Source organism: Nasonia vitripennis, assembly GCF_009193385.2.
Source record: "Nasonia vitripennis strain AsymCx chromosome 1 unlocalized genomic scaffold, Nvit_psr_1.1 chr1_random0005, whole genome shotgun sequence".
NCBI classification, from domain to species: Eukaryota; Metazoa; Arthropoda; class Insecta; order Hymenoptera; family Pteromalidae; genus Nasonia; species Nasonia vitripennis.
In genome coordinates this window covers 4,568,525-4,595,227 of record NW_022279591.1, presented here as the reverse complement: position 1 = coordinate 4,595,227, position 26,703 = coordinate 4,568,525, and the positions used below count along the sequence as shown (strand labels likewise).

The window sequence follows — 26,703 nt, the reverse complement described above, 5'->3', positions numbered from 1 at the left end:
TTAAAACAGAAATGGCTTCAACGATTCAAATTTCCCGTCTACAACATTCAACAATATGGCTATCCATCAAAACCATCTTTCAAGTGCGTCACAGTATGCATCAACCATAATCCAATCTACAAGACTGCCTGCGCACTTCACACTGTCAAACTTATAAAATTATTCTATCAGTCATGCAAACATTTGTAAGAAAAAAATAAATAAATAAATAAAAAAATAGTAGAGAACACTATAGGCATACTGACTCATTTACGGTTTCTGGATCACTTTGAGAAAGGGGGTGAGCCAGAATTCGTACGCATTCTGACTCACATTGAGAGAGGAGGGGGAGCCAGAATCCGCATGAGCCAGTATGCCTATAGCCTATCTACTCCTAATTAAAGGAGGAAACCTCCAATAAGTTGAAATCATTGTTTTATCCGAATTAATCATATACGATCATAAACAAATTTTATATATTTATTTAAAAATATATTATACATATACAGACTGATAAAACGTCGAGTTGCTGGCCAAATTGGCATGTAGGTGTAATATATTGTTAAATGGATATATAAAATTTGTTTATGATCATGTATGATTAAATCGGATCAAACATAGTTATTTCAACTTATTAGAGGTTTTCTCCTTTAAATAGGGTTAAATCAAGTTTGAATCATTTACCTTTGCAAATTCTTATCTCCTAGGATAGTTTTTTTCGAATAATCAGTAAAAGTAGCAGTGATATGTAAAAGTATTGTCCATTACGAGTATTTAAAAAAAAATTATAAAGATTGGTCTAAAATTGAGCAGTCAGCTGATTTTTGAAGTAAATTGTCTCAAATATATCACTGTGCGTCTCACCGGCGAGAGAGAGAGAGAGAGAGAGAGAGAGAGAGAGAGAGAGAGAGAGAGAGAGAGCCAGTGGCGGAGCCTAAGCGATGGAACGAGCCGAGTAGTTGCGAAGCTTCCCGAAGCTTTCGCATCATGCATCACGACACCGACCGTCGTTGTTACCCGCCAGGCGCGCCATAAGATGTTACACATCAAAAAACATACAAGGACGTGTAAGTATAAGGACAATTTGAATCTTATAGCAAAGATCCTGATGCCTCTTTGTTATAAGGACACTACTAATTGCTTCATACACGCCTTTACATATTTTATTTATTATTACAAGATTAACATTCGATTATTTTAGTAAAATATATTAATTGTTATCAAGTAATAATCTCTGTTGAAAATAAATACGTATTTTTCTTTCATAATTTTTGTATATATTTTTTTCGTACAGCAAAAATATGTATTTCGGCATTTACCAAATTGGGACTGCCACTTATTTGTTAAGCATGTAACAAAAGTATATGATCAAAGTACATGTTCAAATTACGTAACAAAAATACAAAAAAAAAGAAAAATTTTCGTATTTATAAAATCAATTTATCATGTGTAATCTCAAATGAATTATTGGGCCTACACTGAAAATAAAACCCTGCCGTTTTTGCTGTAAAGTCCGGTAATTTTTACTGTGTTACTCCGGTAGCGGCTGTTCCCTACTGAAAAAAATCAGATGACAATCAATTGATAATCAACTGATAATCAGCTGATAATTAGCTGATAATTGTGCCAAAACGTCAGCTGAGTATTATGTGATTTCAGCTTAATAATTTTATTAAAGCTGATAGTTATAAATATGTGTTTATATGAGATAAAATGTTAATATATTTATTCTAAGTTGTTTAAAATAAGTAAAGTTTATAAAATTCACATAATGAGGGTCAATACTGGTGTTACCATCAGGATGATAACACGAAAACGAAGTTAAAAAATAATAATGTTGGAGCTGACAGCCAGAGTTTTCGTGTTATCATCCTGATTGTAACACCAGCATTGACCCTCATTATGTGAATTTTATAAATTTTACTTATTTTAAACAACTTAGAATAAATATATTAAGGGTTACAAAATTTTGATGATTATCACCTAATTATCTTCAACATTTTATCTCATCCCAAGCGGAAATAAAACTTTGCGAATAATTAATTATAATAATATATATTTTTTAATAATTTTTAAAAAAAGTTTATAACTGCTAATAAAAGTAGGATTTGAGACTATAATAATAGTTTATAAAACTTATCAACAGTATTATTCTATTATAAATAATCAAAAAAAGGTTACAACAGTTATAAACTTTTATTTACATTTTTGGGTTACGCCGCGTAACCATAAAATCAATCTATAAAAAAATATTATCATTTATACATTTTTTTATTTAATTATAATAAATAATTTTAGTTTTAAATGTTTTATAAATATTTACTTTTGTGAAGAAAAAAATTTTATTAATACGAAAATTTCAAAATACAAATAATTATTATTTTCAATTAGTAATAATTAGTAAAAATTATTAAAAATTTATAATAGTATCTAACAGTTATTTACTTTTTTTTACTGATCAAAGAATCACATTTTTACTACGACCCAAATAACTTATAAAAGTATATAAATATTTCTAACTAATTTTGACAGTTTTAATTAACTTTTAGAAAAGTCTCATTTCCTGACTTTATAATCTGATATTATTAGTTATAAACTTTTTAAAACTTTTATTATAGAAGATCATTTCCGCTTGGGATATAAACACATATTTATAACTATCAGCTTTAATAAAAATATTAAGCTGAAATCACGTAATAATCAGTTGACGTTTTGACACGATTATCAGCTGAAAGCTACCGAGATTTTTTCAATTTACCAAGTTTCCAGGTTAGAATCTAGACGAAAACCACGCTAAATCAGACATGAATTCTAGAGAAAATATCGGTAGAATATTTTCCCCACTATGATTTGTTCACATAACCTTACTTTTTGCGTCAATGATCCTGCTCTACATTAACATTATTTGAAAATTTTTAGAAATTGATGAATATGCACCCTATTAATTCATCAAGAATGTTTTTTGAAGGATAAACATCATTTTTAAGGCGCCTATTAAGTTTGCAACTTAACCCTACACACCCTGTTGAAAATAAATACATATTTTTTGTACGTATCTTTAGTACGTACTAAAAACATGTAATTTGCCTGCTAATACATATTAAAAATATGTACTGATTTGGGACTGACTATTTTAAATATATTAAATATAAATATAAGTATTTGATTTGGCCATAAATGGAAGTACCATAAGGATAATAACACCATTTATGGCCACATCAATTTTTTCGACAGGGCATGAATACTCTCATATATGAAAGTATGTGCAAGCATGATGTACTGATTAACTGTTTTTAAATAATTGAAATGATAAATTCAGTCTATTTTTCAAGATGTCGGTGTTGAGATACGGTTTAATTGTTTATTTAACATATGGTATGTGGTTTATATCAAAATATCAATTTTGGACCGGGGACGGAATTGACATTTTGACATTAATTTATTGTTTTATTCTAATATTAAACGTAACAAACTGGTTTTTGTAATTTGTCCAAGAATATAAATAATATTATATATACTTTCATCCGGATATAACTTAATAAAAACTGTTTAGTGCATACCGCACGAAGCTTCACACATCTTTTCAGTTTTGCTCAAAATTATAATCAAGAGTCACTTATGCTCTTGAACCAGCTCTTAATTCTCAGGTCTTGCGTATCTCAGGATGTTATGTGAAATTACTACTCTAGAAATAGTTTTTTAGTATAACCTATTCTCAGAGTAGAACAACTACTAATAGTTTATATATCGACTATATTCTCAGTGAAGTAAAATTACGCAAAATTACATTATTTAGAGTAGGTAATTAGATTGAATAGCTTTATCAAATTAGTAATTTCACAACACCGATAAAAACCCACAAAGACATATCCTGGTAAAAATAACTTATTAAATCCGATTCAAAAGTTAATAGATTTTAATTGAAAATCTTAATAGAAAATTATGTAATTATAACCAATTTAATCGATTTAAATCTATTTAATCAAATTATCAATTTTAGTTGGTTTTAATCGGATTCAATCAGTTGTATTTTTCAACAAATATATAATTTTATTTGAAAATCGAAACTGATTAAATCTGATTATAACCAACTAAAATTGATAATTTGATTAAATAGATTTAAATCGATTAAATTAGTTTTAATTGCATAATTTCCGATTAAGAATTCCAATTAAAACCTATTACCTTTTAAATCGGATTTAATAAGTTATTTTAGCGGGGCACATATAATGACACAAGTTTATAAGTCACTCTAAAATTATTAGAAGTCGCAAGTGAGAAAAGCAATAAGGGCAAAAAAAAAAAAAAAATTTACATGAATTTGAACGACACACTGGTGTATGTTACTGTATTTTTTTTCTTTCACCGACACGCTTATACAATAAGGCCCCAGGTATTTCAAGCTAAGCAAATCAAAGTAAATGCTCAAGGACAGCGAATGTATTTAAAAGTTGGGACCCAATAACTATGAATAATTTAATTAAATAGAGATAACATACAATAAATCGACTCACCTATAAATGAATTAGTTTCAGTTTGAATGCCATAAAGTCTGCCATACTCGGACTAGCTTGATCAGATATGTCTGATAGAGCATCAAGTAAACTCTCATGATTATTTAAAAACCTGAAGCAATTGTTTGCATCATCCTTATCTGATAACTGATCGTTATAACTTTCGTTAGAGTTCTTTTTACTCTCTCTTTTTGGGAAATTTATATGGTCCTCCTCCATGTTAATACTTATCAGACTTGAAAACTGATATTCTGAAAAACAATATAAGTATCGTAACAATGTAAACATGAGTTTTCAGAAACCTTTCATAGATATATACAATTAAAGACTTAAGTAATTAAAAAGAAAGGTTTTTGAAAAAGTTAATAGTGACTGGGTTATTGTGAGTTTAAAACCTAAAAGATTGATAAAAATTTAACATTAATATATTTTTATTGACAATATGCGATCTCCGAGAGAGATATATACGATGATTAAAACAATCGTTATAATTTTTTTATTTATAATTTTAAATTAAAAAAAAAACTTAATATACTTTGATAGCATAGCTTTACAATAACAATTTAAGAGAAATAGAAACCATCCACGAGAAATCATTTTATTTAATTATTATGTACATACACACATACATAAATTTATTTAAACTTAAAAAACATGGAACCCACAAGCACGTGTTGCGATAACGATATAAAGGAAGTTTATATCTATTATTTAATTTGAAAAAAAAGCAAAGCTAAAAGCATATAGCTCTTGGAGAAAAAAATATTTATTAAGTACAATTTTCTATAATAACAATGTTATAAATTTACATACCTTCACCTTATGTTTTTCCACTTTTGTCCGAACTCGTATGTATGATACAGACTAAGTATATAGACTTTAGAATATCTTGGCACATCACAAGGAATAAGAATAGCATTTAGTAAGTTGGACTTGGAAGGTTCCTTTATATGTATTGCAGATAATATAAGGACTGTTATTGACTGTCTCAGATAAAATGTTATACAAACCCAGATAAACAAAAAATTATTCTTCTGGGATATGATGACATTTTTCAGGGATCCCATATAATTACAGGACGACACTTCTGGGATCCCAGATAATTACACGACAATACTTCTGGGATCCCAGATAATTACAAGACAATACTTCTGGGATCCTATATAATTGCACGATAATACTTCTGGGATCCCGGAACATTGCGTTACGGATAGAAATTTTCTGGGACGTCCCAGAAAGTTACAAAAATCCCCGAAGTTAGCGTTCCGAATTCAAAATTGTCCCAGTACCATGCCTTGTAGATATATGCACAATTCTCCCCCCCCCCCCTATACAACAACTTTGGTCTCTACCACTTTTTTTTAATTTGGCGTTGCTAGAGGAATTATGTAGGCGGGGTTTCATTCTGGCTGCAGGACATTGAGATGACCTTCAGTGCCGCAACCGAACATACCATTCTGAACGTAAAATTTACCGCTCTTTCCATTCCCGCAATAAAAGAATGGGGTTCATATTTAAAAATCCAAAGTTGACCTTCAAATGACCTTGAAAAACGCGTTCAAGGTCAAATCCAAGTTCACCATCGGGTTGCCCCTTCGATATCCTACAACTTTCGTCTCTACCATTTTTTCGATTGTGGCTGTCCCTGACGAGTTATGAGCGGTGCCCGTTTAAATTGGGTCACCCTGTATAAGAAGGATTATGTCTGACTACCTAAAAGACAGAACCCTCTTGTATGACACATGAGCAGCATGAAAATCTATCAAGTAACCGGACGGGTCCCACAAAGGTCTGTGCTTGGCCCATTATTGTGGAACATTATGTACGATGGAGTACTTAGACTACAGCTACCCGAAGGGTCATCGGTTGTAGTGTTTGCAGATGACATTGCAGTAGTGGTAGTAGCAAAGCAAAAGGAAGAGGTGACGGAAATCGCTATCGAGGCAGCAGGTATATTCCATGATTGGCTAAAGCAGACTGGACTTGATCTTGCTCGCCATAAAGCGGAGGCTATCCTTATATCTAGTAGGAAGAAAATAGAGACATTAACACTGACAGTAGACGGACACGAAATAGACTCGCAGCCGACTATTAGGTACCTGGGAATCACCATGGATGCCAGACTAATGTTCAAGCAGCATCTCGAAGGGTGAGCAATAAGGCAGCAAAAGTCGGTGCTACACTATCGTGACTAATGCCAAATGTAGGTGGGCCAACGCAGAGTCGAAGGTTACTCCTAGCCAGTGTAACTACATCGATTATGTTATACAGTGCCCCAATATGGGCGGTGCATTGCGGGTCGCTTCTGCCTACCGAACAGTATCAGAAGATGCAGTGTGCGTTATCTCAAGTATGCCGCCTATTGACCTTCTAGCAATAGAACGAAAGAATATACACGAAGAAAGCCGGCGTGGTGACAATACTCAAAAGGAAGTTTGAAAATCCGCAAAGGAACAAACCCTAGCTGAGTGGCAAAGACGATGGGAATCTAGTGGAAAGGGGCGATAGACGCACCACCTCATACCGCGTATTGTTGGTGAAACAATAGACGACACGGGGAAGAATTACTACCTTACGCAGTTTTTGAGCAGATATGGGCGCTTTTGAGGCTACATACACCGCTTCAAGATAGAAGATAATCTAAATTGCCCAGTATGTTTGGAAGCAAGCGAAGATGCGGAGCATGTCTTCTGTAACTGTTCGCGATACGAAATGGAACGAGAAGAACTCGAGCATTACTTTCAGACTAGGGTGACCCCTGAGTCAATGATGACAGCTATGCTAGCATCGAAAGATGGCTGATGCGCAGTAAACAACTACGTAAGGACCATTCTCAAGAAGGTTAGAAATGACAAAGAGAATAGAAGGAAAGGACAAGGCGAAACAGCTGAGTAAAACTGTTGCTAGACGAAGGCCGCCAGGTAATAGATAAGAAACGCTCTTTGGACTGATGCAGAGGAACGTAGGTCACAGAGTTGAGCTCTCACTTCCCTGCCCGATGCAGAGGAACGTAGGAGCTAGGGTTGAGTACCTCTAAGTGCTCCTCAGACCGATGCTGAGGAACGTAGGTAACTGAGTTGAGCTCTCACTCCTCTGCCCGATGCAGAGGAAGGTAGGTGTCGGGATTGAGTCTGTCCAGAGGATGACCGGTCGATGCTGCTCAAAGTAGACGATCCGACGATGCTGCAGAAAGCAGACGGCTGGACGATGCAAAATGAAGAAGACGGTAGGACGATGCAGAATGAAGAAGACGAGTTTGATCCTGAACCTCTAATCACCTTGGTGGATGGGGGATGTATGGAAATGTCAAACTTCAAAGGAGAAACTAAAAACGGCTATTCGACGGACCCTACGGAAGTATTTTTCAACTATAGTACCTGTGGGGATCCGGTGTCGGAGGGCCACTTGTGCAGAGCTTGCTCTGCCTACGCCACATAAAAAAAACACACACATATTTTCTAAAAACTAATGATTCAAACTTTAAAAACCTTCAAATGCGTTTCTACGAAGTTTAAGTGAAATTGAAAATTTTACTATTACAAAGCTTTCTCTAGGAGGAAGCAAAAAATCGTAATTCTTTTTGGCACTGAATAAGTGATTAAGGGGATGTCGTCGCTAAAAATACTGTTTTTTTATTGTATACAACTTTCAAAATTAAGCTTGTAATGAAAAACCAAGCTTATAGCGCTCTAGTATTAGGTTTAATCAATAATTCAGCTAAGGGAAATTTCGATCGGACTTTTAGTTTTTCTAAAATCTTGGATAAACGAATAGATGTTTACGCGTACTCACGCGATTACAGCGCCAACCTTAAAATCCAATTCTACTTATTTAAACTTTTTAAATAAAGCTTGCAATGAAAAATCGAGTCTGTAGCGCCGTAGTGTTAAGTTTGATGGGTCGTTTTAACGAAGGAAATTTCGGTAGCTGTAGCAAGCCTACGTTAGGAGACAAGGGGGTAGTGCGGTTATTGCATGTTGCATTACTAAGACACCCAGCTGTTTGCGTTCAAGGGAAACTGAGATAGCTCGAGGACCCTTAGTATGACTGCCTAGGACGAGGTCAACCAGGTAGTCGATTCGGAGGACCTTTGAGTTTGATTAATCGTCACGCACCAGGCGTGTTCTGTTCGGAAATTCTGAAGACACCAGAGCACGAATCTTAAAGAGGGTCCTGATTGTCTTGACGTAGTGTGAGTAGAGTAGGAGCGTCCAAAGTTGATGTTATAGCTGGTCGATCGTCTTGCTCGACTCCAAAAATAAACGGCTGTACGAAGTCTTTGCTGCTATTGTCTCCCTGTTAAAAGTTGATCCGTGGTATAGGCGTCTGGAGTGTCAAAACTCAAAATGTCTGAACCGGGCCGTGGCCAGGAGACGACTGATGTTCGCACCTGACCGCAATTGCTACTTATAGGCGTTCAGCTCATAGCACCGACCCGTTAGTGGAAGTAGGGAAGATCGCGCGCAAGGAACTGCGGAAGGTAGTGACGCGGAGTACAGACGTGTTGTGTCGTAACACACAATTTTAAGGTGCATTTGCAGGTTAGCACAAATTTTGTAGACGACACGACAAAGCAGTGGTCGACAACGACAAGCCACAACTGTCTACAGGCTTACAGGATACGGGCTCTGCAATAATATATTGTGATGATGCAAGTGCTTTATAAAAAGGAGTGATTTAAGCTTAATACAAAAAGTGTGGGAAAGTTTATTATTTCAAAAATTTAGTCTAAGCAGTGTTAAATATAGTATATATATAGGGTGACCCAATTTAAACGGGCACCGCTCATAACTCGTCAGGGACAGCCACAATCGAAAAAATGGTAGAGACCAAAGTTGTAGGATATCGAAGGGGCAACCCGATGGTGATCTTGGATTTGACCTTGAACGCGTTTTTCAAGGTCATTTGAAGGTCAACTTTGGATTTTTAAATAGGAACCCCATTCTTTTATTGCGGGAATGGAAAGAGCGGTAAATTTTACGTTCAGAATGGTATGTTCGGTTGCGGCACTGAAGGTCATCGCAAGGTCATGCAGCCAGAATGAAACCCCGCCTACGTAATTCCTCTAGCAACGCCAAATTAAAAAAAAGTGGTAGAGACCAAAGTTGTTGTATAGGGGGGGGGGGAGAATTGTGACCTCGAATTTGAGCCAGTCCTACAAGGTCATTTCAAGGTCAAATTATTTTTTTTCAAACTTTACTTTTACTTTGTATCCGAGATGAAATCCCTTCTTAGATGTTCTCTGTCCAGCGGCCAAGACGCAAATGAGCCCTCGCTAGCGTCCAAACATAAGTCTCGCTATTCCCCGAGTGATCCCTTCCGACGGTTAACTTGCGAATGACTCCTCTAGGTGGTCGCCACCTACCTACCCGAACTCCTGATGTGCGAAAAATAAAAATGGCTCCCGAAATAAGCCTTTTAAAATAAGTCCCGCGCTCAGTCTTGCCACCGCGACTCCGTCGAACCTTCCCCTACGACGCTTAACTCACGAATGATTTTCAAGCAGGCGCCCCGGCCCCGCGCCGTACCTGCCGCCCGAACTTTCGATTTGCAAAAATAAAAATAGCCTCCGAAAATTGCCGAAAGAGTCTCACACTCGGCCTTCCGCCAAAAATATTATTTTTTTAATTTGGCGTTGCTAGAGGAATTACGTAGGCGGGGTTTCATTCTGGCTGCATGACCTTGCGATGACCTTCAGTGCCGCAACCGAACATACCATTCTGAACGTAAAATTTACCGCTCTTTCCATTCCCGCAATAAAAGAATGGGGTTCCTATTTAAAAATCCAAAGTTGACCTTCAAATGACCTTGAAAAACGCGTTCAAGGTCAAATCCAAGGTCACCATCGGGTTGCCCCTTCGATATCCTACAACTTTGGTCTCTACCATTTTTTCGATTGTGGCTGTCCCTGACGAGTTATGAGCGGTGCCCGTTTAAATTGGGTCACCCTGTATATATATATATATATATATATATATATATATATATATATATAGCACAATAGGTATATATGTAGAATAGGCATATATGTAGCACAATGTGGCACAGCTTGGAACAGTATTGCACAATTTTCATTTCCACTTAGGCTGCTCAAGGATATTAAGAGGAAGTGACCATGCCAACGCCGTGGGTTTCTTGAGTTGTTCCGCTAAAGAAAAAGAATAAGAAGATGCGTTTGTATGGATATATGTACCAAGCTAATAAAGCGATAATTCGATAGAGACAACCTACACAGGTTTCGGAGGAAATAATTACAATGTTTGCAACGAGCAAAGTGAGTGCTAGATGATCTACGTGCACACAAGTATAGTACACTATTCTTCCAAAAAAGGTACGTAAAGTTCGTGCACACAAGTTTTGTGCCAAAAGTGCCCATTTTCTGCACGCTATTTAGCATAGGGTACTAGCATAGGGTAATTCTTTTGCCTACGCTAATGATTTGCTTAAGTTTTGCGTGCGGGTTCGGAAATCCCTACTGAAAAAAATTGCGCGCTTACTCGCGCGATTATTCGCGTGCTTACTCGCGCGATTATTCGCGTGCTTACTCGCGCGATTATTCGCGTGCTTAATCGCATTAAGTTAATGAACTTTTTTTCGACGCGATTAGTGCACGATTAATCGCGTGACTAATCGCGCGATCCATCGAAAATAAACTTTTTAATAAAATAAAATTGTTCAAAATGCAAAATTATTAAGCGGGGTGGCCAATTTGGGTATTACCATCCAGATGTGTCGCACGATTAACCGCGGAACGAATCGCGCGATTCATCTAAAACAAATTTTCAAATAAAATAAAATTGTTTAAAATGCAAAATTAGTTAGCGGGGTGGCCAGTATAGGTGTTACCATCCGGATGGTAACACCCAAATTGACCATCCCCGCTTAATAATTTTGCATTTTGAACAATTTTATTTTATTGAAAAGTTTATTTTAGATGAATCGCGCGAATAATCGCACGACTAATCGCGCAATTTTTTTCAGTAGGGATAGTACATTACGATACGAGTGCACAAAGTAGACGTTTCCCACACTCGCGGAGTTTTTCGCCCGAGCAAAGCGAGAGAAGAGCAAGTGTGGAAGTAGCTTGCCAGGAAAGTAACGAGTGTGCGCACATGCGCGAGCGGGTTTGAGGACAATTTTAAAAATAATAATTAAAATTTTTAAATTACATAAAGTACTCAATACTTTTCAGACTTGGGTGTGATTTGAGCATTCGTGCTGAAACATTGATTTATGACTCGATAAGCTACATTTAAACATATTCCCAACTAATGAAAAAAAAAAATACTCAGACACTGTACTTTAAGAGGGTCCAAAACTAAACTTGGGTAGGTTTCAGACCTACCTTAAGTACACTTATAGCATGCTATGTATTGAACATGCACTCTAGTGGAAATAATTGGGTGTGCCAGAGTGTGCCAAAGTATGCTCAAGTGTGTCAAAGTGTGCCAAATTGTGCGATACTGTGCCATACTGTGCAATACTGTGCCATACTGAGCCAAAGTGTTCAAATTCGGAAATTTGCTGCACTTTGGCATACCTTGGCACACTTTGGCTCACTTTGACACACATGGGTTTTTCGAAAACAAACATCTCTTTTTCGACACAGTATGGCACAGTATGGCACGGTATGGCACAATTTATCACACTTTGGCACACTATGGCACACTATGGCACACTTCGGCACAGTAAGGTATATCCCGCCGTCCGTGCGCCAAAACATTGCCACTGCACGATGCCGTCATATCGTACGTCATATCGTATGTATTGTCCCGGTAGTACATAACAATAAATAATTTTTTGTAACACATGCATGATTTCCGCGTTTTTTAACCTAAAATTAGGGACAAAAGTAGTCTTTTTCCGACCGGCGAATTGGAAACCCAAAATTGTCTCTGCCAAAGCTGAGCATTCGGCTGAGTATTAGCTTATATTTTAATATAGCTATAAGAAATAAGCTACATAGGTCAAAATAAACTATTTTTTCATATGCTACAAGAAATATGCAATTGATTTGGTAAAAACAAATTGATTTGTTTTTACCTAAAATGCTTCTATTTTGAGTTATAAGCCATTTTAGTCGTCAGAAAAGCAAAACTTGAGAAAATTTCGAAAATAAGGTCAACTTGGAACTGAGGGTACTCAGAGATCTGAAAAATTTTTTGTTCTTTTGCGGGTATACTGGGTTAGTATACCAATTTTGGCCAAAATTTCAAAAATTTCCCCACGGCTTAACGTGGAAATCAATAACTATTGATTTCTGGTTCAGAAACTATGAGAAAATTCTAAAACTCTAAAATTGAAAAACACAACCTAATACTTAAAATTCTTCTCAATGTTTTTATTAGCTTCTGAATTAAAAATCAGAAGTTATATTGATATAATAAAATCTCTCTTTAGAATTGCCAAAAGCTGATGAATCTGTTTAAAAAATATGTATTATGTAATCATTTTTATTGGCTTATATCAGATTTTGACCAAACATACATATGCCAAGCAAAATTAAAATTTTTTATTTAATATACTCGTAAAACCACAGTGGATATTCTAATGAGTTCATTTTGAATCTAGTTTTGTTAAACAAGACATTTTGCACTATATAAATAATAATTTAATGATTTTATTAACCAGACAGCATTATGTAATTTTATAAAAGTTGGTGACTTGGTTCAGTTAAAGGAACCCCCATTTAAAATATTCATATAAAATGTTTCAGTAAATTTGATGTAATGATTTTGAACTTTTATAAGTATGTATAAAATTATCAAGTTTTATATGGAAAATTTTACACTAAATTTTACATGAACTAATTTATTAGAGACCCTATTTAGCACCCTATTAGAGAAAGACAGCAGACATTCTTCCCATATACCAAGCATTGATAGAAGGTATGGTGTCTTTGTCTTACACACAGGACAATGGGGTCCACTTTTGCTAACCTTCACACGCAGTCTATCTCTCTTATGTCTATGACTTCTCCTAACCTTATAACCTCAAATTAGTTTCCCTCTTATTTAGCCAGAATTTTTAGCAGCTTCTGCATAAAACTGCTCATCAGAACGCACATTTTTCTGAGCAGAGTCTGGGCTGAATAATCAAGCAGGAGTTGGTGTGAATCAGTTACGCCAACATAAATTATGGTGTATTTTCTACTAGGATAATTTTAGATTTAGTGTATATATACAAATTAATATATGGGTATATATGGCTTATTTAGCGATTATTTTGAAATACCACACTACATATAGCCAGTGAAAAAACTGCAACTTTTTTGATGGAACTCATGATATGGATAAGATCAGTCATCACATGAAGAGTGAAACTGAGAGTAAATGAGAGTATTCGCTATCTTAAGCAACTTGAGTGTAAAAGAATAAAAACCTATGTGAACATGCCCATGCATATTGACAAAACACAATTTGTGACTTACGCGCATGCATACATACGTACACACATAAACATATGCAGAAAAATTCTCCTATACTTACACATTTTTGCTCTCTTAATATACACGCATAACTCATACATAACTAAAGAGTAAATACAAGAGTAAATGTGTATATGTTTGCAATTATGTGCGACTTGTTCCATCCCTGCTTTAAAACAAAAATTAGAATAGATTGAAACTCAAAAAAATTACCTAATCACTTAGATCTATTACAAACTGTGTTATGATATTGAAATCTATATCAATTATGAAGTGTAAAGATAAATATACACATGTGCAGATGTATACAAATGTAAGGGTGTATGCAAGAGAGTAAAAATATGTGTGATTTGATTAATATTCAGTGTGTATATGTATGTATTATGTATAAAAAGAGTGAATAAATATGCATGGTTAACAATATATTTATATAAGCATGAGTGAAACAGTATTCGGGATAAATAAGAATAATTTTCCTCCAGAAATACGTAAAATATGTACCTGCATCTTTTGGCATTTTAAACAAAAGTTCATTGTCTGATACAGAATCATTGGCTATAGCATCAAAATCACAATCATTTTCTCTCCCAAAGCTTGTGTTAATAAAAGTAGATGCTGTATTATTAAAGGTAGTATCTGCTTTACGTTTTGTTGCTACAAAAAAATTATTTACATGAAAATTTAACTAATATATGTAATAACTAAAATACTTTTGCATCTAATGCTCACTTTTTTTAGAAGATAAAATAGGTGATATTGTATTCTCTGGCAATGATTTTGGAGAAGATTTATCTTTCGATGTAACTCGTAAAACTTCAGCATGATTTTCTGTATTCGAGTCACCGCAATCTGAATGTTTTTTCTTATTACTTTCGTGGCGAGATTTTTCCCTGCCTCACTAATGGAATTCAAAGATTTGTCATGTATCGAAACGCCAAGCTTAACATAATCCAGAAGCATTTTTGCTTCATTCAAATAATCTGCAAAAACAATGAGATGTCCATATATAAGTATAAAGAAGAATATTTCATAGAGAAACTACAATTAATCATATAAAACAGCTTTAATGACATTTTTTATCAATAAAATTAAACATAAGCAACTAAGTTTATTATTTTTTCAATTACTTGTTAAGTTTAATATTAGTTACAAGTTAGTTACCTGCATATCGATGAACTTTGATAATGCTGTAAGATTGCCACGTTGGATTTGGTTTTCTATGCTCGCGAAAAGCTTTCAAAATCAATTTTTCTATCAACCCTGGTAATCTGCACTTCGATTTATCCTTTTTATCAGCTTTCTGTATCCATGCTGATAGAATATACCGAAAAACTTAATTTTCCAGCTCCACAACAGCGAAAGTTTTATCCTCATCCATTGCATGAATTACGAGAATGTAAGCAAACAAGAAAATAAAAAACGTAAAACACTTTTAATTTTCGTCTTATTTTGATCTGCGGTGAATACTAGAAGATTATACTTATTTAGTGGTAAAAACCAGCGCAGTCAAATTCAAAGATTTTAATTTTGTTGAATTCAAATTTCAAGCGCGTGTATGCGGTTCCCTGATAACACAAGACGTTTTAAAGACGTGAATAAGACGTCATGAAAAACACGACTATACGTTAAAACGTTGTTTTGGCCAACAGATGTTTTGAAAAAAAGTTTACATTGGCCTACGGAGACGGAATAAAGACGTTTAAAAGACGTCTTTATTACAAGTAGATAACATTTTATATACGTCTTAATGACATTTTTATGTATGTAAATAATGACGAGTTTCAAACGTCTTAATAACGTCTACTCAATATTAATTACTTCAATAAATATAATATAAAACGTCACTATGACGACAAAAAGACGTTTTTATGACGTTTCTAAATATGTTGGAAAATCAATTAATACATTATATTTTTTATACTTGGTAAGTATATGGTATAAATAATTATTGTAAGTTTTCGAAAACGAATGAGAAATATTTTCTTTATTCAATGATAAAGCAAAAAATCTTTATTACTAATGATAAAAATAGTACATAATAACAATTATTAACTGTCTTTTTGTACGTACGTATGAATCAGAGGTATAACGACAAAATAATCCTTGGTCATACTTTGGCTACAATTGATTCAAGTGGATATGCTGTGGACTGCGTTGTTTCTCTCTCTCTCGAACAACTGCTGTGTGTAATTTTTCCGAAGCGTTCTCCAAAACATCTTTGTAAAAATAATCTACTAATTTTAACTCATTTCCAACAATTTGAATATTTTTTTTTCATCTTTGATAAAGTAATGGCACCGAATATAATTCTCATTATTTAATAATATTACTGTTATTGCGACAATCTATGAGAGTCGAATTATTTTGAAATACATGGATTTCTTCCATTGGCCGATATTTCGACGGATCAAATGTTATAGTTAGTTCCTCAAAATGCACTTTACTTATTCTAATTTCTTCAAGTCTGTTCCAAATTTGTACTAGAGGCTGATTGCCCTTTCTAACAAGTTGTTTGATTTTTCTGATATAATTTTCAAATTTAAAGGCATTAAATTCATCTAATGGGCCAAACCTCCTTACGTCTGCAACTATATGCAATAAATTATGAACATTAAATATGACGTTTTTTCTTCCGTAGTATTCTTCGAAATCGTTAACAAAATGTTTCAATAACTGCTCAGCATAGGTCAAATAATTGTCATTTTTACATAATCGGATTTACAAGAATAGAAACGACAATATGTAAATACACAAAATGGGCATACAATTTTTTTGGTAGAATATCTAGCAAAACAACCAGACCAGTTTATAATAAAAACTATCTTAATTCTGTGGCTTTCCACAAGCGTTTAATTTTTCGGAATTGTCTGGGATTTCTACAAAAATCTGATGGTACAAATTTTTTTAAGTTATTTAATCTTTCAGATATTTTTATAATGTCTGAATCACATAGTATTGATTTTATCCATAATTCAATTAATTTTACCATTACACCAAGACAAATTAAATGCATATAATCAAGTACAATATTCGTCACCAAACCAAATTTCGGAATATCCTTTAAAATTGATTCTCCACTTTTTTGGAAATCATCTCCTAGTGGATCATTATACTCGCGATTTTTCATTTTTTCGTCGGTCCTTAAAGTGCAAATGCCTCCAGGAAAATGCACTGCACCATCATATTCACCTTCAATGGTACACTTTGTGCAGCTATTGTAACCAGAGTGATACTTGACGCATAAAACATATGATTTCGCAAGAGAATCACAAGCTAACGCTTCAAAAATTACGCAATAATGTTTGCCTTTATGATTTATTCCGTTATTTATGAGCAATGTCACTTCTTCTTTAAAATCTTTCAAAAATTCACATCAGATGGTTTATCTTGGCCGTGATAAATTGCAAGCACTTCAACTAACTGTAATATTTTTTCTGAACAAGCCATGATCCATATTCCTTTTTCCGAAGAAGTAGCAAGCGGGGCACCATTTATACCGACAATAAGTTATATACATTCAACCGAGATTCTTTTACATATATAAATATCTATCAATGATCTTAATGCTATTTCAAGTCCATAATAACAGTATTCTCCCGAACCCATTTGACGAATATTAACATTTCTAGGAGTTTTAAAAAATGTTCGAGCACTTTTAGGAAAGGGTGCACCAGTTTATATTCTTAACTTGTTTATTAGCTCTTCAGCAAACTGATGGGTGATAATATGCACGTATTTTAGACAAAGTTCTCGAATTTCGATAACAAATTTTGCTTTGTTGTCATTTTTATCTAGAAGTAAATATTCTAAATCTTTTTCTGGGTCAGATTCTATGTCTTCTTCCGATTCTTCTTCACTTTCATTTCCCAAAAAATCTTTCAAATTAATCACTTTGTCTGTATTACTTCTATTTTCGTTGTTTAAACAAAAAATATTATTAAATACCGTTTGATTCTCTTTGACAATATTTGTATCAAATGCTCTTTCGTTTGTTGCTGCTTCATTTTGTACTACTTCATGTGAATTTCGTTTAAATTGATTTTCAATCAACTGATTAAGCTTATTTTCTGAACACAAATCATTCATCAAATGAAGAAAATTTAAATATCGATCAACTGAAATACTTTCATCATCGGCATGCGATTTAGTTTCTTCAATTTCTTTTAATGAATCAATACTATCTGGATTAACAGTTTTGCTGATGTTTGGAAATTTGTTTAAGCATGCTATAACTTCATCATAAAATATTTTTTTTTGTTCAAATATTTTGCGGCGTAACGTTCGTTCTGAACTCATAATTGAATCTTCGGTAGACTTCACTGCAAACAAATTATAATCATCATTACAAGTTCAACTATCAGTCATATTTATTTTAAAAAATAATGAAGTTATATTTTTACCTATACAATCGACGAAAACAAAAATATTTACTTTCATTGTGGATGGATATAGACAAGGTTAACTATTGGCTCCTTTTTTTTATGTATACAATGTTTTAGTGTGAAGCGCTAGCACAGCATTGTCATTAGGGCTCTTGTACGTAACAAATACACATGCCAACTGTGTTTCAATACGACTGCATCTGCAATTACACAGAATATGCAATATATATAAGTACATGTAGTGCAAAAGACACAATGTAAGGAGATATCAGTTTGAAATAAAGTTACTGAAAAGTTTTTAACAAGTTTCTCTACCAAAATTGCAAGTTAGACCTCTACAAAATCCCATTAAAACTTTAATAAAACTTGCTTTACTTAAAAGAAGTTGCCTCGTGGTGATGTTTGCACGTCGCATAGCACATGATTTCGAGACAGCGAGCCTCGAGTTCCGGAAATATCTCCTCTCTGCGGCGCCGTAGCCGCCACCGCCTGCCCGCTGTCGGCGGAATAACAGCAAGCATATATGGAGGTTGCTCAGGTCACATGTTCACTATACCTAGTACCTATAGGTATGTACAGTGTTGCGCACGTTCAAACTCGATACTCGATAGAGTGCGGGTAGAGGCCTAGTAGTGTGGATGGACGAATAGAGTCATCGACGCACGTTATTGTTTTTATCAAATGCGTGGAGGAATTTTTAATGTTCCTGTATTGCAATCGACTCTTGGGAGGACGGGCTATTTTCTATAGTGTTGTGAATGTGAGAGACGGTCAAAGTGTGATAATAAGAGTCTTCGCGAACCACGATCACGTGGCACCATTGTTTCTGGAAGATCGCCGCCATTTTCGCCGGGAGACCCTTTTGTTCGCTGCAAATTTCGAAGACTGAAGTATATTGATAGTTTCATGCATTTAAGAAAATTACGGTTCAAAGGACGACGTCTCTGAACCGCATGTAAGTAGTATTTTCATATATTTTTTAAAAAGCAAGTTACAGAAAGTGTGTATGTGAGAAACGAGGAAGGAGAGAGAAAGAGAGAGAGAGAGAGAGAGAGAGAGAGGGAGAGAGAGCAAAAAATTTCAAGCTCTACATCGCGTAATTCTCGGAATTTCCTCTAGCTCTATAGTGCTTTACAGAGTACATATACGCTCGGCAATTTCTCGCGTCGCGTGATCGTCTGCAACGAAACAAAAAAGTCAGCGTGTTTGGTGTCCGGTACATTGTATATGTATATGTTAGTTTTCAGTAGTGCTGCCTAAGTGATTCGGCTTTTGCTACCAGGTTGTACCCTTCGTTGTATCTAACCTTATTTTGACTGCATTGCTGAATACTCTACCGTATACTGTAAGCTAGCCTCGGTATCGATTTTGCATGAATTTTCTGTTAAATTTTGTTTGTTTAAGAAGATGTTTCTGCTGCGTGACCTTGAGAAAAAGGAAGAGTAAAGCAAAGGCGACGAAAACGAAGGAAGAGAACGTCTGTCGTGGATCGGTATCGAAATTTTTATTACATTTTTATCTTTCTATTGAAGAGGGCATTGCGTGGGCGTGCGTTTGTATTCTATTGAATCAGGGAATTCAGCATAGAACAGAGTTCAGGCAAAATTAGGCCGTTCTTCTTACGTTTTCCGGAGGCAATTTTTACGGATCCCTCTCGGGCTATTCGTTTGAACAATGTACAAGGTATAATGTACTGAGTGAATTTTATTCTTGACGCTGCCATGCCAATTTTTTAATATTAGCGACGAGCGCTGCCCCTGGAAGACGCGAAATCATCGTGGAAGAATCGAGTATACGTCAAATCTCAACGTTCCTCACCTTTGTTTTTTGTTCGATGAAACCGTTATTTTGTGCGCAAGCGTCTCGATCCATTATTTTTCGTTATCGAAACGCTTAACGACAAACTCTACAGAGTCGCGACGCGAGCTTAAGTCTCGCCCCTTCGAGACAAATGCATACGCGCACTCGTGAACGCTACGTGACATATTAATCGTAATAAAAAATATACGTCATTAATTGATAAGTCACTAATATATGTGTGTCTATTTTTAAATGAATATATATTATATATATATATATATATATATATATATATATATATATGCAAAAAAGTGGTGATAATAATATTAAGTCTGATCTTTCGTGCGAGAAGCAGAGATGATCGCGTGCGCGAGATACTTTAGACTCTTGTAGTTTTTAAATTATTACTTAAAATTGAGAGAAGAGATTTTATAGATACGCAGCTGGATCGCGAGAACCAGATACGTTTTTTTTCTTTGATTTTCATGTATATCAATCAATAAAATACGTGTTCCTGTGTTTCGTCTAAAATACTCTAATGCAACTCGGTTTGATGCGCGATTAGCTAGGAAGAAAGAGCGAGCGTATGTTATCTAAGGGAATTGTGTACGGTCTGCCGCGTATTACGCTTGTATTCTTCATTAAACACACGCTACGTAACAGGAGTATTAGTTCTCAAAGTGATGAAAAGAATTCTGGAGAAAAATATAACGTGCTGGTATGCGCGACATGCTTTCTATATCCGAATCGTTTTAAACCAAATTGCGTATAATAAGAGAAATGAATGACATGCATACACCCGTGACGAGGCGTTATCTGATCGCGTAGAGATTTCTGCGCTTGTAAACCAAACGGCCGATGTATCGCGAACGATTGGGGGCAGGGTATAAAAGGGATGCTGCGGCCAACTAATATCTCCTTTTGTAAGCCTTTACGGGATCAGTCATTCGACTCTCCCCCCCCCCCTCTCTCTCTCTCTCTCTCTCTCTGTCTCTCTTTCACTATTGATGTAAAACATCTAATTGCGCGCTTGGCGAGTGACAGAGACTGCTGATGCCGCGATGCCGTGATGAAAAATCTTCGGGCAGCTTCGAGGCTCCTTGTTTCTCTCCGCCGCTTAGGCTCCCCCCAACGGTCGACTTGGCTCTCTTGACGCTACAACGCTTCCCTCTCTACTCTATACCGCTTTGCTTGCGTGTGTGTATGTTCTGTCTCTCTATCAATCTGTATCTCTCTCTCTCTCTCTCTCTCTCTCTCTCACTCACTCTCTCTCTCACTCTCTCTCTCTCACTCACTCACTCTCTCTCTCTCTCTCTCTGTCTCTCTCTCTCTCTCTCTCTCTCTCTTATCACAAAGTGCTAAAATGTATTTCTTGCACTGATTTATGTAACGAAATTGATTATTAAATAAAATACATGATTGAAATATTCGCCTTAAACAAATATCATTAAAATCTTATCATAATGGTTTATTTTTAGATTTAAAAAATGTCAATGTCAAAAGCAGAAGGCATTGATCCAAGTTTTTATGTGGTAATTGTTTTCCAAGAAAACAATGAAAAACAACCTGCGGTTGTTCCTATAAAGTGGTTACGCAAGAACAACACGATAGTCTTGTGGCCTACAACTATTATTTAGAATAAAAAAATTTCACACAATCAGATAATGAGAATGGAACCAGCAGATGAATGGGACGAACATGATATCTGTCAAATTTATTGGAAAACAGGTTAGCTGATTGTAAAAGTATGTTTTTATAAGGCAAGCACGATTTTCGAGTTTATTATATCTATTTTGCAAATATGCAATTTTTTACTATCGGACAAAAGAAGCGAGCAACGTGCAAAATAGCATATTGTATACCGAGAGTGTATAATGGGCTATTTAGACAGAGTGTGGAGTTTGCATTTGAAGCGCGTTACACGTGCCGAAGGCGAGCACTGCAACCACACGAAGTAAAAAAGCCCCATGATGCACATCATATTTTTGTAACGCATGTGTTTTTACGGATGTTTTGCGAGTGTTAATTTATAAATTTTTTTACTTAACTGCTGTATTTTCATACACATATATTAAAAAAAAAGATTTTTTACATTTTGCCGGAAAAATGTTGTAAATACATGGGCAGATAAATTTTATTAGTCGGAAAAATTTTTTTATTTAACCTGCTGCCGTCTTTTTTTGCCTGATGCGAACTTTTTTTGACCCCGATACAAAAATTGTAACTAAGCCTGGAAGATAAGTAAAAAAATACGCAAAAATGTTGCTTGTATTTCACAAAAATTTCTCAACAACGTTTACGATTTTCGCGTTTTTTGTATCTATCAATTGGGATTAAAGTGACTGATTTTCAACCAGCAGGTCATAAGCAATTTTGCGGATAAAAATTATTATTTCCGTTGGTTTGAACATTTATGAAAGTCATACATGGAATAATTTTTTTTTATTTTTAGTTACAAATGATTACAAAGAAGCTCTGGAAAGGTTGAAAATAAGTGAAGAGACCTCAAGTGAAGAAAGTATTGAAAAAAAAATTAAAGAATTACAAGATCCCAAGTTCAGAAAAGTTAGATACAAAAAAATGTGGATAGTGACAGTGATTATCATCCTCTAAGATAAAAAACCAAAAACGAAAATAAATCGACAAAGGCTGTACTTGAAGTATCTAATGATTTAGATGAACTTTTAATGCAACAAAAGATGCAAATAGAGAAGTTACAGGACGTCATAGCAGAAGAATGCAATAAAAAAGAAAACGTTGATTTAGATGAACTTTTAACGCAACAATAGGTGCAAATAGAGAAATTACAGGACGTCACAGTAGAAGAACGCAATAAAAAAGAAAACGTTGACACGTTACCAGAAGACAATAATATTGATGAAATAGTCGAGGACACATTGGAAGAAGACAGTAATACCGGTAATTAACAATTGAAATATCTGATGTCTAATTGATTAATGGTTACCCTGTCACAAAATTCAGCATACTATGGCAATATCTGTACACAATTTTTTTCAAAATGAGGTAATATTATAAGTTTGTTTTAAAGTATTTCCAGATACACGTCATTTTAACATACGTTGACGATAAAATTATTGCCATAATGTGCTTAATTTTCTACGAGGGTACTTCTTTTTTGTAATATTTTTATTTACACAGTGATTATTTTTTATGTTTGTTGCAGGTGAAGAAGATAATGAAACAGATAATTTCGTACAAAGTAGTTCAAAAGTCGACAATAAACCTAAAATTATTTCAACTGAAGTATTAAAAAAGAAGGTTGTTCTAATAAATGAATCTGAAAAAAATATATTACACATAAAAATGATGAAAAAGGTAACATACTTAGTTCGTTTTAATTACAAAATGTTTATACCCAGGGTGACCCAATTTAAACGGGCACCGCTCATAACTCGTCAGGGACAGCCACAATCGAAAAAATGGTAGAGACCAAAGTTGTAGGATATCGAAGGGGCAACCCGATGGTGACCTTGGATTTGACCTTGAACGCGTTTTTCAAGGTCATTTGAAGGTCAACTTTGGATTTTTAAATAGGAACCCCATTCTTTTATTGCGGGAATGGAAAGAGCAGTAAATTTTACGTTCAGAATGGTATGTTCGGTTGCGGCACTGAAGGTCATCGCAAGGTCATGCAGCCAGAATGAAACCCCGCCTACGTAATTCCTCTAGCAACGCCAAATTAAAAAAATTGGTAGAGATTAAAGTTGTAGGATATCGAGGGGACAACCCGATGGTGACCTTGGATTTGACCTTGAACGCGTTTTTCAAGGTCATTTGAAGGTCAACTTTGGATTTTTAAATAGGAACCCCATTCTTTTATTGCGGGAATGGAAAGAGCGGTAAATTTTACGTTCAGAATCGTATGTTCGGTTGCGGCACTGAAGGTCATCTCAATGTCCTGCAGCCAGAATGAAACCCCGCCTACGTAATTCCTCTAGCGACGCCAAATTAAAAAAATAATATTTTTGGCGGAAGGCCGAGTGTGAGACTCTTTCGACAATTTTCGGAGGCTATTTTTATTTTTGCAAATCGAAAGTTCGGGCGGCAGGTACGGCGCGGGGCCGGGGCGCCTGCTTGAAAATCATTCGTGAGTTAAGCGTCGTAGGGGAAGGTTCGACGGAGTCGCGGTGGCAAGACTGAGCGCGGGACTTATTTTAAAAGGCTTATTTCGGGAGCCATTTTTATTTTTCGCACATCAGGAGTTCGGGTAGGTAGGTGGCGACCACCTAGAGGAGTCATTCGCAAGTTAACCGTCGGAAGGGATCATTCGGGGAATAGCGAGACTTATGTTTGGACGCTAGCGAGGGCTCATTTGCGTCTTGGCCGCTGGACAGAGAACATCTAAGAAGGGATTTTATCTCGGATACAAAGTAAAAGTAAAGTTTGAAAAAAAATAATTTGACCTTGAAATGACCTTGTAGGACTGGCTCAAATTCGAGGTCACAATTCTCCCCCCCCCCCCCTATACAACAACTTTGGTCTCTACCACTTTTTTTTAATTTGGCGTTGCTAGAGGAATTACGTAGGCGGGGTTTCATTCTGGCTGCATGACCTTGCGATGACCTTCAGTGCCGCAACCGAACATACCATTCTGAACGTAAAATTTACCGCTCTTTCCATTCCCGCAATAAAAGAATGGGGTTCCTATTTAAAAATCCAAAGTTGACCTTCAAATGACCTTGAAAAACGCGTTCAAGGTCAAATCCAAGGTCACCATCGGGTTGCCCCTTCGATATCCTACAACTTTAATCTCTACCAATTTTTTTAATTTGAAAAAAAATAATTTGACCTTGAAATGACCTTGTAGGACTGGCTCAAATTCGAGGTCACAATTCTCCCCCCCCCCCTATACAACAACTTTGGTCTCTACCACTTTTTTTTAATTTGGCGTTGCTAGAGGAATTACGTAGGCGGGGTTTCATTCTGGCTGCATGACCTTGCGATGACCTTCAGTGCCGCAACCGAACATACCATTCTGAACGTAAAATTTACCGCTCTTTCCATTCCCGCAATAAAAGAATGGGGTTCCTATTTAAAAATCCAAAGTTGACCTTCAAATGACCTTGAAAAACGCGTTCAAGGTCAAATCCAAGGTCACCATCGGGTTGCCCCTTCGATATCCTACAACTTTGGTCTCTACCATTTTTTCGATTGTGGCTGTCCCTGACGAGTTATGAGCGGTGCCCGTTTAAATTGGGTCACCCTATATTGCCTATATATATATATATATATATATTAAATTATTTATATTTTTTATTTTAGTTATGAAGAGCAAGAGTAAGAGGATCAAAACTAAAAGTAGTAATAAGTCAGAACCTGTCACTTCTGAGGAAAAGGATGATGAACCTGATCCTACAAATAAGCTTGCTCTCAAAAAGAAAATTTGTACAATGCTGTAAAAATAAAAAGTAGGTAACGCAAGAACGTACATTTGAAAAATATGATCAGAATTTGAAAAAAATGTTGTTTTTGAAAAGAAAACTTCCCTTCCAAGACACTTTTTTATACGATCTTGTTGAAGGTACACATTCATTCTTCATGCTTGTTAATGATCATATTTAGTTCTGTTAATATAAGTATATAATGTAAAAATATATTTTATTTTTCAGCTGCTACAACGAAAGTACCGCGGAAGCATCTTCGTGCTAACGAAAAAAGCTGAAAACATACATAAGTGATTTTCTAAAGCATTCGAAGGAACGTTTTGAAGAAAAGAAGAATAATGATAAAAAGAAAAAGATAAAGACCAGCAGTAAAGGCAAACGGCCGATGACATCCGATGAGAAGAAAAGATTTGCTTTATCATTGATTCAAACTGAATATCATGAAAGCGATGGTTCAAGTCATTTAATTTTTTAGGTATATAATTAATTAATATATTATATAATTCTTATTTTTTCTTCAATGATACATACATACATCTATTTTTTCCAGAATACGATATTTGGACGCAATTTGTTACGGAGATGTACATAAAAGCGTTGGAGATGGATGCGTTGAAATAAGTCACGCAATCGAAGTTCCTGTTGGCCATCCTTCGGAGATCGAAGAAATTTTCGTTGATCTTTCGTACAACAAAGGTGCTAGCATCATTAGGATGCTTCGCTCGTACATAAGAGACAACGATTTTAAGAAAACTATGCGTATATATTTAGTGCGGCATTCGTACGCTAATGCAGAAACAGAAGACTTATGGAATGCCTTATGGGAAGCGAGCAAGAAATCCGGAGGATACGTCATGTCAACGTGGATCAAACAACAAGGTTTTCCTTTACTTAAAGTATCTCAGAAGCCTTCTCTAGATTTAAATAAAAGAGTACTCAGTTTTACGCAAGAACGATTCCTCGCCCATAGTTCTGCGGATAATCGAAACGTTTTTAAAGAATATTGAATAGCTTTAAAGATCTTTAACACAAAATAAGACTTAGGTAAAAATGTCTTGAAAAAATAGTTCGTCTTTTTTTTTAATTGCATAACTCTACTAACTATGTGATTCAGAAATTATGAGAATATCTTAAAGATTCAATAACAAAAAATTTTGTACCATCAGTTTTTGTAGAAATTCTAGAGAGCATTTGAT

At 35.2% G+C, this 26,703-nt stretch overlaps 1 protein-coding gene across 1 annotated transcript in view; it reads left to right on the top strand.

Moving 5' to 3' along the window:
• Positions 1-669: 669 nt before the first annotated feature.
• LOC116415746 overlaps positions 670-26,703 on the top strand; it is a 36,969-nt gene continuing 10,935 nt past the window's right edge. The window contains exon 1 of the mRNA XM_031920877.1: positions 670-1,046. The gene's annotated coding sequence lies outside the window, so the exon portion shown is untranslated. The remainder of the gene's footprint in view (positions 1,047-26,703) is intronic.